The sequence below is a fragment of the Pelodiscus sinensis genome, unplaced genomic scaffold (genome assembly GCF_049634645.1).
Source record: "Pelodiscus sinensis isolate JC-2024 unplaced genomic scaffold, ASM4963464v1 ctg35, whole genome shotgun sequence".
NCBI classification, from domain to species: Eukaryota; Metazoa; Chordata; order Testudines; family Trionychidae; genus Pelodiscus; species Pelodiscus sinensis.
This window is the reverse complement of record NW_027465908.1, coordinates 7849280-7859760: the sequence shown is the minus strand read 5'-3', so window position 1 is coordinate 7859760 and position 10481 is coordinate 7849280. Positions and strand designations below refer to the sequence as shown.

The 10481-nt window shown below is 52.0% G+C and overlaps 2 non-coding genes across 2 annotated transcripts; one reads left to right on the top strand and one right to left on the bottom strand.

The window, feature by feature from the left end:
- Positions 1 to 8371: 8371 nt before the first annotated feature.
- TRNAS-AGA (transfer RNA serine (anticodon AGA)) lies at positions 8372 to 8453 on the top strand. The gene has a single exon. It is a non-coding gene; the product is annotated as a tRNA-Ser (tRNA).
- Positions 8454 to 9497: 1044 nt separating this feature from the next.
- On the bottom strand, positions 9498 to 9570 carry TRNAF-GAA (transfer RNA phenylalanine (anticodon GAA)). The gene has a single exon. It is a non-coding gene; the product is annotated as a tRNA-Phe (tRNA).
- Between the last annotated feature and the right edge of the window lie 911 nt (positions 9571 to 10481).

Below are 10481 nucleotides of genomic sequence, written 5' to 3'. Positions count from 1 at the left end.
GGCCAGGGCCTGCTCTGGCAGCTGGGGCTTGCTGGGGGGCTAGTGCCTGCTGCGTGGTGGGGAGGTTTGCTCTGGTGGGGAGCCAGGGACTGCTGCATGGAGGTGTGGGGGGGGTGCTGCTCCAGTGAGGAGCCAAGGGCTGCCGCATGGCGGGGGGCTGGGGCCTGCTCTGATGGGGGCCCAGGGCATACCACATGGTGGGGGTGGGAGGTGTTTCTCAGGCAGGGAGCCAGGACATGCTGCATGGTGAGTGGGCTACTCGGGTGGGGCTGGGGAAACCAGGGTCTGCCACAGGGCGGGGGAGCTACTCAGGTGGGGAGCCAGGGCCTGCTGTATGGTGAGGGCTACTCTAGGGGGCGGGGGAGCCAGGGCCTGCTGTGGCCACATAGTGAGGGGAAGGGGGGGGGAGCCAGGGCCCACTCTGGCAGCCAGGGCCCTGGTCCAGTGGCTGGAGGCCTGTGCTGAGGCCACAGGTTTGGGGGCACAGGGCCGGCTTTAGGAAGTGCGGGGCCCAATTCGAATAGTTTTGGCAGGGCCCCACCACCCAGAATTTTTTGTAGAGCAAAAAAAAAGGACACAACCACACCCAAATATCACATCAGAAATAGATGTGATCAAAATGTATATCAATATAGTTGAACATTTAAAAAAAAATGCCATCCTTTATGATGCAAAATTTTACACAAAATTAAATCAGTTGCCTTAAGTGTAGGTCAAATATTTTCAATTGCAAACTCTCCAATCTTTTCAATAAAGTTTAAAGTTTGATTTTTAAAAAGTTACCAGAGAGCGTTGCAGTTTTCTGTTACATTGATTTACCTTTTAAATAGCAAAAATGGATTCTGTTAAGAAAGTGTCAGTTCTGTGGTCAAATTCCAGACCTCAGTGATTTCAGCACCAATGATTTCACTAGGTAATATGGTTCCTCACCACCATTGCCTCCTTTGCACTGCCCTTTAACACATATTGCCTGCATGTTGAGACCAAGGTCAGTCTACACAAGATTTTATCAATGATTTTTGCTCAAGCGATCACTGAGACAAGACAAGGACTCTCAATTGATTCTAGTCAGCTCTGCCTTTAAACAAGGTGGCTGCGTCTAGACTGGCATGATTTTGCGGAAATGCTTTTAACGGAAAAGTTTTTCCTTTAAAAGTATTTCCGCAAAAGAGCATCTAGATTGGCATGGGTGCCTTTGTGCAAAAAGTGGCCAGTCTAGACGCGATTTTGCGCAAGAAAGCCCCGATTGCCATTTTGCGAATTGGGGCTTTCTTACACAAAAAATTCCTTCCCTGTCTACACTGGCCCTCTTGCACAAGTATTCTTGCGCAAGAGGGCTTATTCTTGAACGGGAGCATCATCGTATTTGCGCAAGAAGCACTGATTTTGTACAGTACAAAGTCAGTGCTCTTGCGCAAATTCAAGCGGCCAGTATAGACAGCTGGCAAGTTTTTGCACAAAAGCACCTGCTTTTGCACAAAATCTTGCCAGTCTAGATGCACCCTGGATGTAAAGTGTCAGATATAATTGAGGACTCCCAAATAGACTCTTCACCACCAGAAATAAAACCTGTTTCTGTCTTCTGTGACTTTCAGTTAGATGTGACTCATTGTCCTCTGCTTAGTGTTTAAGTTATGGTAGACCCTAAGCGAGGTCATGCTGGCTACGTCTAGACTGGCATGATTTTCCGCAAATGCTTTTAACGGAAAAGTTTTCCATTAAAAGCATTTGCGGAAAAGAGCATCTAGATTGGCACAGACGCTTTTCATGCCAATCTAGACGTGCTTTTCCGCAAAAAATCCCCGATCGCCATTTTCGCGATCGGGGCTTTTTTTGCACAAAATAAATCTGAGCTGTCTACACTGGCCCTTTTGCGCAAAAGCTTTGCACAAAAGGACTTTTGCCCAAACGGGAGCAGCATAGTATTTCCGCAAGAAGCACTGACAATCTTACATGATATCGTCAGCGCTTTTGCAGAAATTCAAGCGGCCAGTGTAGACAGCTGGCAAGTTTTTCTGGAAAAGTGGCTGATTTTCCAGAAAAACTTGCCACTCTAGACACAGCCGTGGTGTAAGAGGCAGCACTTAGGACTCTGAGTTCAAATCTCAGTGGGACCTGCTGCGGCTGGGCTGGTTGTTACAAGTCCCTCAAAATTCACCTTTTTTGGCTTCCTTTGCTGCAGGCTCCCTAGAGAGGGATTTGTGCCCTCTGCTGCGAGTCTGAAAACACCTTCCCCCTGGCAGCTCTGTCTCTTGTCTGGCAGTCTGGGAGGGGCTGGGGCTCAGGAGATTCAGGGTCAGGCCTACGCGTGGCTGTAGACAGCAACAGAGACTCCCAAGAGCAGAAGTCTGAAAATTCAGCATCAAACCTGCCCCCTGCTGTGGTCCTGTAAAGCGACCTTGACCCTGCAGTGCTATGTCGGGGTACTAAGGCATCTGTAATATCTATCCTGCATCTTAACAGTGCCCCCTTATTTTGAAATACAATGGGCTCCCTAGTCCAATGTCCCTGTAAACCTCATTCCATGAGGAGGAAGGGATATTTCAGAATAGCAGGTTATGTTGAAATGTGGTGCTGTGTAAATACCAAAGCGTTTTTGAAATAAGCTCAAAATGACAACTTCTGTAGCTCAAATTGTGTATCATATGTCAATCCTCTATCTACACTGCACCCTAAACTTGAAATAAGATACTACATTAAGGCTCTGTCTACACTACAGAGACAACGCTTTAGTCCAGAGAACACATCTGCTCTTCCGAATTTTTTTCGGAAGAGCAGACATGCCTTTTTGGTGTCTCTGTGAACCTCATTTTATGAAGAAGGGATGTTACAAAAAAAGTTTTTTCCCACATTTGGTCCAGTGTAAATAGGCCACAGCTTCTTCCAAAAAAAGAAGCAGAAAAAGCTATGCAAATTGGGGTTCACAATTTGCCTAGCTTTTTCAGAAGAACAGTGTAGTGTAGACATAGCTTGAGTTTTGCACTGCACTGGTAGAAGACATGGAGGGACAAAACAGTCTGGGGGTACCTGCAGCTTTTCAGAACAGCCCTTGCTGGGGGTTGCTGGGAACTGTCTGCACTAAAGCCCATCCTTGTGTCAGCCTAAGGATTACCCATTCTGTAAAAGCTGCCCTGGAAATGAGGAGTAGCTAAGGTGACTCTGGTGAGATTTGAACCCATAACCTTTGAATAACTGACCTGGCTCACACTGAGCACCACAGCTTAGAAGGCCAACACACCTTTCATCATGCCACAAACCCTCATGTTTTACTGGCTTTCCTGTCTCCAATATCTGCTTTTCAGCATGGCACTTGCTGGGGGAGAAAAAAAGGCTGTTCTCAGTAGTGACGGATGGCAGAACAAGGAGCAATGGTCTCAAGTTGTGGTGGAAGAGGTCCAGGTTGGATATTAGGAAAAACTATTTCACTAGGAGGGTAGTGAAGCATTGGAATGGGTTACCTAGGAAAGCAGTGGAGTCTCCATCCCTAGAGGTGTTTAAGTCTCGGCTTGACAAGCCCCTGGCCGGGTTGATTTAGTTGGGATTGGTCCTGCCTAGAGCAGGGGGGTAGACCTGCTGAGGTCTCTTCCAGCTGTATGATTCTATGAGCCAGATCTGTCTTTTTTGGGAGAGCAAGTAGGAAGAGGGAGGGGCCACTGAGCTCCCTGACAGTGAAAACAATTGGGCTATGTCTACACTGGTGGGTTCTTGTGCCAGAAATATGCAAATGAAGCTAAGTGTAGCAGCATTGCGCAAGAGGGTTTTTCTTGCACAAGAAGAGGCTGTGTAGATGCTCTTTCTGGAGGTACGTCTAGACTACATGCCTCTGTCGCCAGAGACATGTAGATTAGGCTACCCGACATAGGAAAATGAAGCGGCGATTTAAATACTCGCAGCTTCATTTAAATTTAAATGGCTGCCGCACTGTGCCAATCAGATGTTTGTCAACACAGCGCGGTAGTCTGGATGCGCGGGGGTTGACAGCAAAGGCATTTGTCGACCTCCCAGGTAAACCTCATCCCAGGAGGCATATTTAAATTATTTAAATCGCTGCTTCATTTTCCTATGTCAGGTAGTCTAATCTACATGCCTCTGATGACAGAGGCATGTAGTCTAGACGTACCCTAGCACAAGAGCCTCTTCCACAACAATGGTGGCTCATTAAATATGCAAATGAGGCCCACTTGCCACTGCTCCTACCGGCCGCCTGCCAGCCACTCCCTCCAGCCACCCCATCCATGCTACTGTGGGTGCCAGTGTCTCACCACATTGTGAAATCAGAACGGAGACGGACACTGTCAATAAACACTTGTATCGGAAACGCTCCTCTGGATGCTGGGCCCACCAGAGCCGTGTGCCGCTGCCATCTGCCTGCTCCGTGGACGTCTTCCCATTGCAGAGTGCGCGCCGAGCCAGACTGTGACTAGACAGCCTGTCTCTGGGCACCCAGGGGCTACATCCACACTGCAGGCTTCCTGCTCAAGAATGGACGTTCTTGCGCAAAGACTTTAGGAGCATCTACACTGCACGTGCGTTCTTGTGCAAGTAAATTTACGGCAAAACGTAGGAAGAGAGGGCTTCTTGCACAAGAGTTATTCCTCTCCCCATGAGGAATAAACCCTCTTGTGCAAGAACTCTTGCACAAGAAGGTAGTATGAACGGGCAACAGGCTTTTTTTGTGCAAGAAACCCCTATGGCTAAAATGGCCATCAGAGTTTTCTTGCCCAAGACAGTGTGCACACTGCCAGGGACATTCTTGTGCAAAAGCACATGGCAATGTGGATGTGATCTTGCACAAGACATTTTGTGCAAGAACTCCTGCACAAAACAGATCTTCTGTAATAGCCTGCAGGGTAGATGTAGCCAAGGGCTGTTTGGGTTTGTTACCAGCACTGAGCTTTGTACAGCAGCCCAGGGAACATTGTGAAAAGGGAAAACCTTCCAGCCCTGGGTGTCCCTGGCCAGCCAGCGAGTGGCACAAAGGTTCCCTGCAGTGTTGGCTTTGGGTAGTTTGAAACAAACTCAAGCAGCTCAGATGAGGTGGCCGAGTGGTTAAGGCGATGGACTGTTAATCCATTGTGCTCTGCATGCATGGGTTCAAATCCCATCTGCGTTTGTAGTCCTTCCTCTTGCTTTTCCCAGAAGTTCAGTGCCAGCCCCTCCTGTAACCCTGCCTGCCCCAACCCCTCCCACTGCAGCCTGGGGAAAGGGGAAATCTCCACAGAGACACTCCCAGCTGGGACCCTCAATCCCTTCTGCCCTCAAGGGGAAACCTCACAAAGGAGATTCCAGGCAGCCAGGCCATGGGGGTCTCTGAGATGCCCCAGCCCTGCAGCCTGTCCCACAGGCTTCTTCTTGGGAAGAAGGAAACCACAAGTGAGAAGCACCTGATGCCCACAGACCCTCACTCTCCATGGCTGCAGAACCTGCAGAGGTTGCACTCACAGGATCTCTGAGCACGGACACCCCCAGGGAATCACAAGGGCATGTGGCGCTGGCTCTCCTGTCCCAGCAATTGCAGCAAGAGCCCTGCCTTGCCAGTGCCAGTCACAGCAGCCTCTGCACCTGCTCCAGGCTTGTGGTTTCCTTCTTCCCAACACTCCTCCCCAATCAGCCTTTTCCTGAACCAGCAGTTCCATGGGTGGCCAGGGGAGGCCTCTCCTGTGTCCCAGAAGCTGCCAGGCTCTGACTCTTGCCCCCTTGGTGCCCCCCTCTAAATTCTCTTTTAAATTGGTCTTTATGGTCCTGCTCAGGGCGTTTTTCTCCTCAGCAGCGCACAAGAGAGACCACCAGCCACCTTGACCAAACCTCAAACCAGCTGGACTAGCCAGCCCACATCACAGTGAGTCGCTAGTGGCCCTGTCAGAGAAGAGCCATTGGCAGCTGCAGAGACGTCCCTTCAGCTGCCGGACGCACCTTTCTGAAAGGGCTATTTGTGAGCTATGTTTTCCTTGCCTGGCTAGCTCAGTTGGTTAGTGCGTGGAGCTAGTAATACCAAGGTCATGGGTTCAAGCCTTGTGCTGGCCACAGATATGTTTGCTGTGGTGACTGCTCTACCCCTGCCCCCCTCCTTTAGCTGCCTGCTATGGGCCTGTTGGCTCAGCTATTTAGAGCTTCATGCTAATAATGCCCAGGTCTCTGCAGTCCATGCGGAGGAATGTGGACATTTTTGGCCAAATGGCCAATGGTCTTGCAAAGAAAGGCCACCTCCCTCCTACCCCCGCATCCTAGACCAAGTCAGAGACAAGGTCAAGGAATTGCGGCAGGGGTATGTGAGGGAATCCCTGCATGACTGTGCATGCTCTCGGAGAGGATGAAAAGCCGTGAGAGGCAGCTGCAGGACCCATTTGTGCCTGTTTTTGCAGGGTTCAAATAAGGGCTCAGCAAGAAGCTTTCATGCTCCTTCTTTACACTGCATTGGCTGCGAATCAAACCCAGGTGAACTGCTTCAAAGGCAGTTTTGTTCACTGCTATACCACCAATGCCTGCCTGGAAAGCTTTTAGGAAAATTAGTGAGGGAAGCCCACGTCTGCCATGAGGCTGGCCAGAGGCGAGAGGGTGCCTGTGTGGTTTGGGGAAAGCAGAACTTCTTGGCCATTAGGCAAAGACCAGAAGTGGTGACGCTGGGCTAGTGGCTGCCCTGCGCTCTCCGTGGTGTGAGGAGCCGGGTGGGAGAGGAGTCCCAGAGGTTGTTGGGTGGGAGAGTAGAGTTTATCGGCCTTTGGGCTAAGCTCTAGAGCAGCCAAGGGAGAGGTGGGGAAGTGACTTCTGGATACTCTTTGTAGCCCAGGGATGCGGACCAAGAGCGTCCTTGTGTTTTTTGCCGTAAAGTGTTGTTTCTGGGTCCTTTGCCTAAGATCGAGCACGTCTGCCTCCCGGAGAGCCATGTCACAGGCACAACCCCCAGAGACCCCTTCAGGGACACATCACAGGACCAAGCAAGGGGCAGAAACACTGGGCACTGTCAGTGTCTGGGCCAGAGATAAAGACCCTCTTGGAGCTGTGATCCGAGGGGGAGTCTCTGCAGGCCCGGCAGTCCAGGAGGACGAATGCAGACATTTATAAACATAAAAACATAAGAACGGCCGTACTGGGTCAGACCAAAGGTCCGTCTAGCCCAGTGTCCTGTCTGCCGACAGTGGCCAGCACCAGGTGCCCCGGAGGGGGTGGACTGAAGGCAACGATCAAGCGATTTGTCTCCTGCCATCAGTCTGCAGCCTCTGACAAACAGAGGCCAGGGACACCATTTTATCCCCTGGCTAATAGCTTTTATGGACCTAACCTCCATGAAATTATCTAACATGTGGCCCAATGGCTGATGGCCTTGCAGAGAAAGGCCACCTCCCCCCTCCTGCATCCTAGACCAAGTCAGACCCAAGGTCAACGAATTGCGGGAGGGGTATGTGAGGGCCCGGGAGGGCAGGTCCCGCTCTGGGGAAGCACCGCAGCACTGTGCATACTGTGAGGATTTGGACCGAATCCCGGGGTGTGGGGAGCCTCTGTCTCCAGGGAGAGTTGTGGAGTCTGGGATGGAGACACCTGGGAAGCAGCGGCCGCAGCTTCAGGATGACAACGCTGATGACCTGCAGCTCCAGGGGATGCAGGAGGACTCCCAAACGTCTTCAGGCAGCGGGGAGGGAACATCAGGTGAGTGCTGGGAGGTTGCAACACCCAGGACATGTCGACACTTGCAGTCTCCTTCAGGAGAGGGATGCAAATGGAGACATTCGAAATTGTAAATGAAACCGGGATTTAAATATCCCGCGCTCTATTTGCATAATCGTATCTGGGCGCTATTTCGAAATACTTTATTATGAAATAAAAAACACCGTTTAGATGTAGTTATTTTGGGAGAAAACCCTTCTTCCGAAATAACCCTTAAACACTCCCCTCTGGTCTGGACCTAACAGCAGTGTCAGCGTTTGCTAGTCGGGGCTCTGGACAGCCCCTGCACAGAGGGAGATGGCAACTGCGGGACGCCCTGGCCAACTGTCCCAATGTCTCCCAGCAGAAAAGAAAACAAAAGAGGCCAATGCAAACATCCCCCTGGCAGCGAGGGAGTCAGCACGTCGGTGGGTGGGGCAGGGAGCTGGGGGCAGAGCTGGGCTCTAACTCGCTGGGTGACCTTGGCCCATTCAGTGAACCTCTCCCTGTCTCCATGGCCCTGTCTGCACAGCAGGGACAGCAACACTCACAGGCCCCACAGGAGGGGGCTGGTTTAATGCTTCACCCCATGGCCCAGCAATGAGGCCCCAAGCTTGCCCTGTTCTGGAGCCATTTTTGCTGTGTGAATTCTTTGGGGTGGGTGAGGTCAGGCCTGGGCACTGGGATTATTTACCACTGTCCCTGATCTTGGAGCACTGCTGACTTCACAGCTGTGGTGGCCGAGTGGTTAAGGTGTTGGACTAGAAATCCAATAGGGTTTCCCTGCGCAGGTTCAAATCCTGCTCACAGCGAGGCCTGTGTTCTGGCCACACCCTAACCAGGGCAACAAGCTGCACAACCCTTGGGCCACTCTCCCTGTCCCCAGTCAATCCCTTTCTGCGCCTTCCGAGAGAGACATAGAGCATGGTGCCTCCTTATGGGTCCCTGGTCTCTAGGGAAACGCTCAGCTCCTGCAGCCTCTGTCCCTTGCCCAGCACCCCATAGCTCAGCCCTACCCCTGGGGGCTGCCCTGCTCCAGTGTGTGATAGGAGTTGAGTGAGAGGATGGAGCGTCTGGGCCTGCCCCCAAAGGTCCATCCATGAAGGGCAGAAATGTTGGGGATATGATGTGGGTCACTCCTCCTGAGGCACATAGCCCTCCCCCCCCCTGTGTTGGGAGCAAAGGGTCTAGAGAAGTATTGGGGGGGGGGGGGGGGGGTCTTGTTCCCTGCTCTTGCTCTGCCTTGGGCAAAGAATTAGTAACAGAATATTTGTCCAAGTTTATGTACAGAAAAAAACTGACAAGCATCTTTCTGTGGGGTGGTGGTTATCGTGTTTGCTTAATGTGCAAAAGGCTCCTGGTTCAAAGCCAAGCAAAAAGTGGGAACAGGGGGTTCTGCTCCTATTTGTGGCTCCCCAGGTAAACACAGCCCCTGCTGCTTGGGATAAGCCCAACTCCCAGGTTGAGTAAAGCAAGGAACAGCAGGAGCCCTGCCCTAGAAAGGGAGGGGCCAGTGTGTGTGAGTGCATGGCCCAGACAGACAACTCCAGGGTGCAAGGACAGAGCTGCTGGACGTCTCTAGTGGTCCTAAGGGGGGGAGACATGGGTGCTAGCAACATTCTCATGTGGTGCCATGTTCCAGCACTGCCAACAGGGAGTGTCTTTTGTGGTGTCACCTGCTTCCCCCCAAATTTAGCCCTTGTATTTGCCCTGTGGCAGGATAGAGACCCAGGGCCAAGAGAAAGCAGGAAGAGCCCCAAGATGCAGCTCATCTCCCCTTTTCTCCTGCAGTGCAGGTTGTGATAACAGCTCTAAGCAAAACCATCAACTTGAAGTAATTAGCCCCTATTGGAGCATGCCAAAGCCTGGAACTGAACCAGGGACCTTTAGATCTTCAGTCTAATACTCTCCCCACTGAGCTACTTTGGCTGTGAAAAGAGTCCTGTGTGGCCTGTAATTCTGTGTCCAGGATGTTTGGCCGCATGTCGTCATGCCCTGCCCAGGAAGGCCAGACTGGCCTTTCCACAGCGCCCCTCCCCCACAGCCAGAGCCAAGGGTCCCTCTAAGCCAGGCCTAGGCAATACAGGCCAGCGGGCTGGATCCAGCCCATGAAGCCACCCAACATGGCAGCAAGAAGCCTCAGGCAGATTCCCTGCTCGCCCTGCCCCCACGCACAGCTGAGAGAAGGGGCTGCTGGGCCCTTTGTGTCTCTCAGCTGGAGAGGAAAAGGCTTCATGCCAAACTAGCCCAGGATCCTGTCTCATGACAGCAGCCAATTTCATTGCCCAGTGAGAAGCACCTGATGCCCACAGACCCTGACTCTCTATGGCTGCAGGAGCTGCAGAGGTTGCTCTCTCTAGGCCCTGACCTGACCCCCTGAGGGAATCACAAGGGTGTGTGGTGCTGGCTGTCTTGTCCCAGCAATTGCAGTCAGAGCCCTGCCTTGCCAGTGCCAGCAGCCTCTGCAGGGGCTCCATGCTTGTGGTTTCCTTCTTCCCAATACCCCTCCCCAATCAGCCTTTTCCTGAACCAGCAGTTCCATGGGTGGCCAGGAGAGGCCTCTTCTGTGTCCCAGAAGGGCATAAGTAAATGTGAGCAAAGGTTACAACAAGGTACCACTGGGACTTGAACCCACGATCTCCTGTTTATGAGGCAAGTGCTTTAGTCAGCTAAGCCATGGTGCCCTCCTCCAAAGTGTCTTTAAAATGGCTCAATGTTTCCAGACAACACTTTTGACTCCCAAAATGCAGCCGTTCCCCACTTCCCTCCAGCCATCGAGCCCAGGCGGTTTCTGGCCCCCTGGGCACAGAGAGCTACAGCTCAGTGGGCAGGGGACTTTG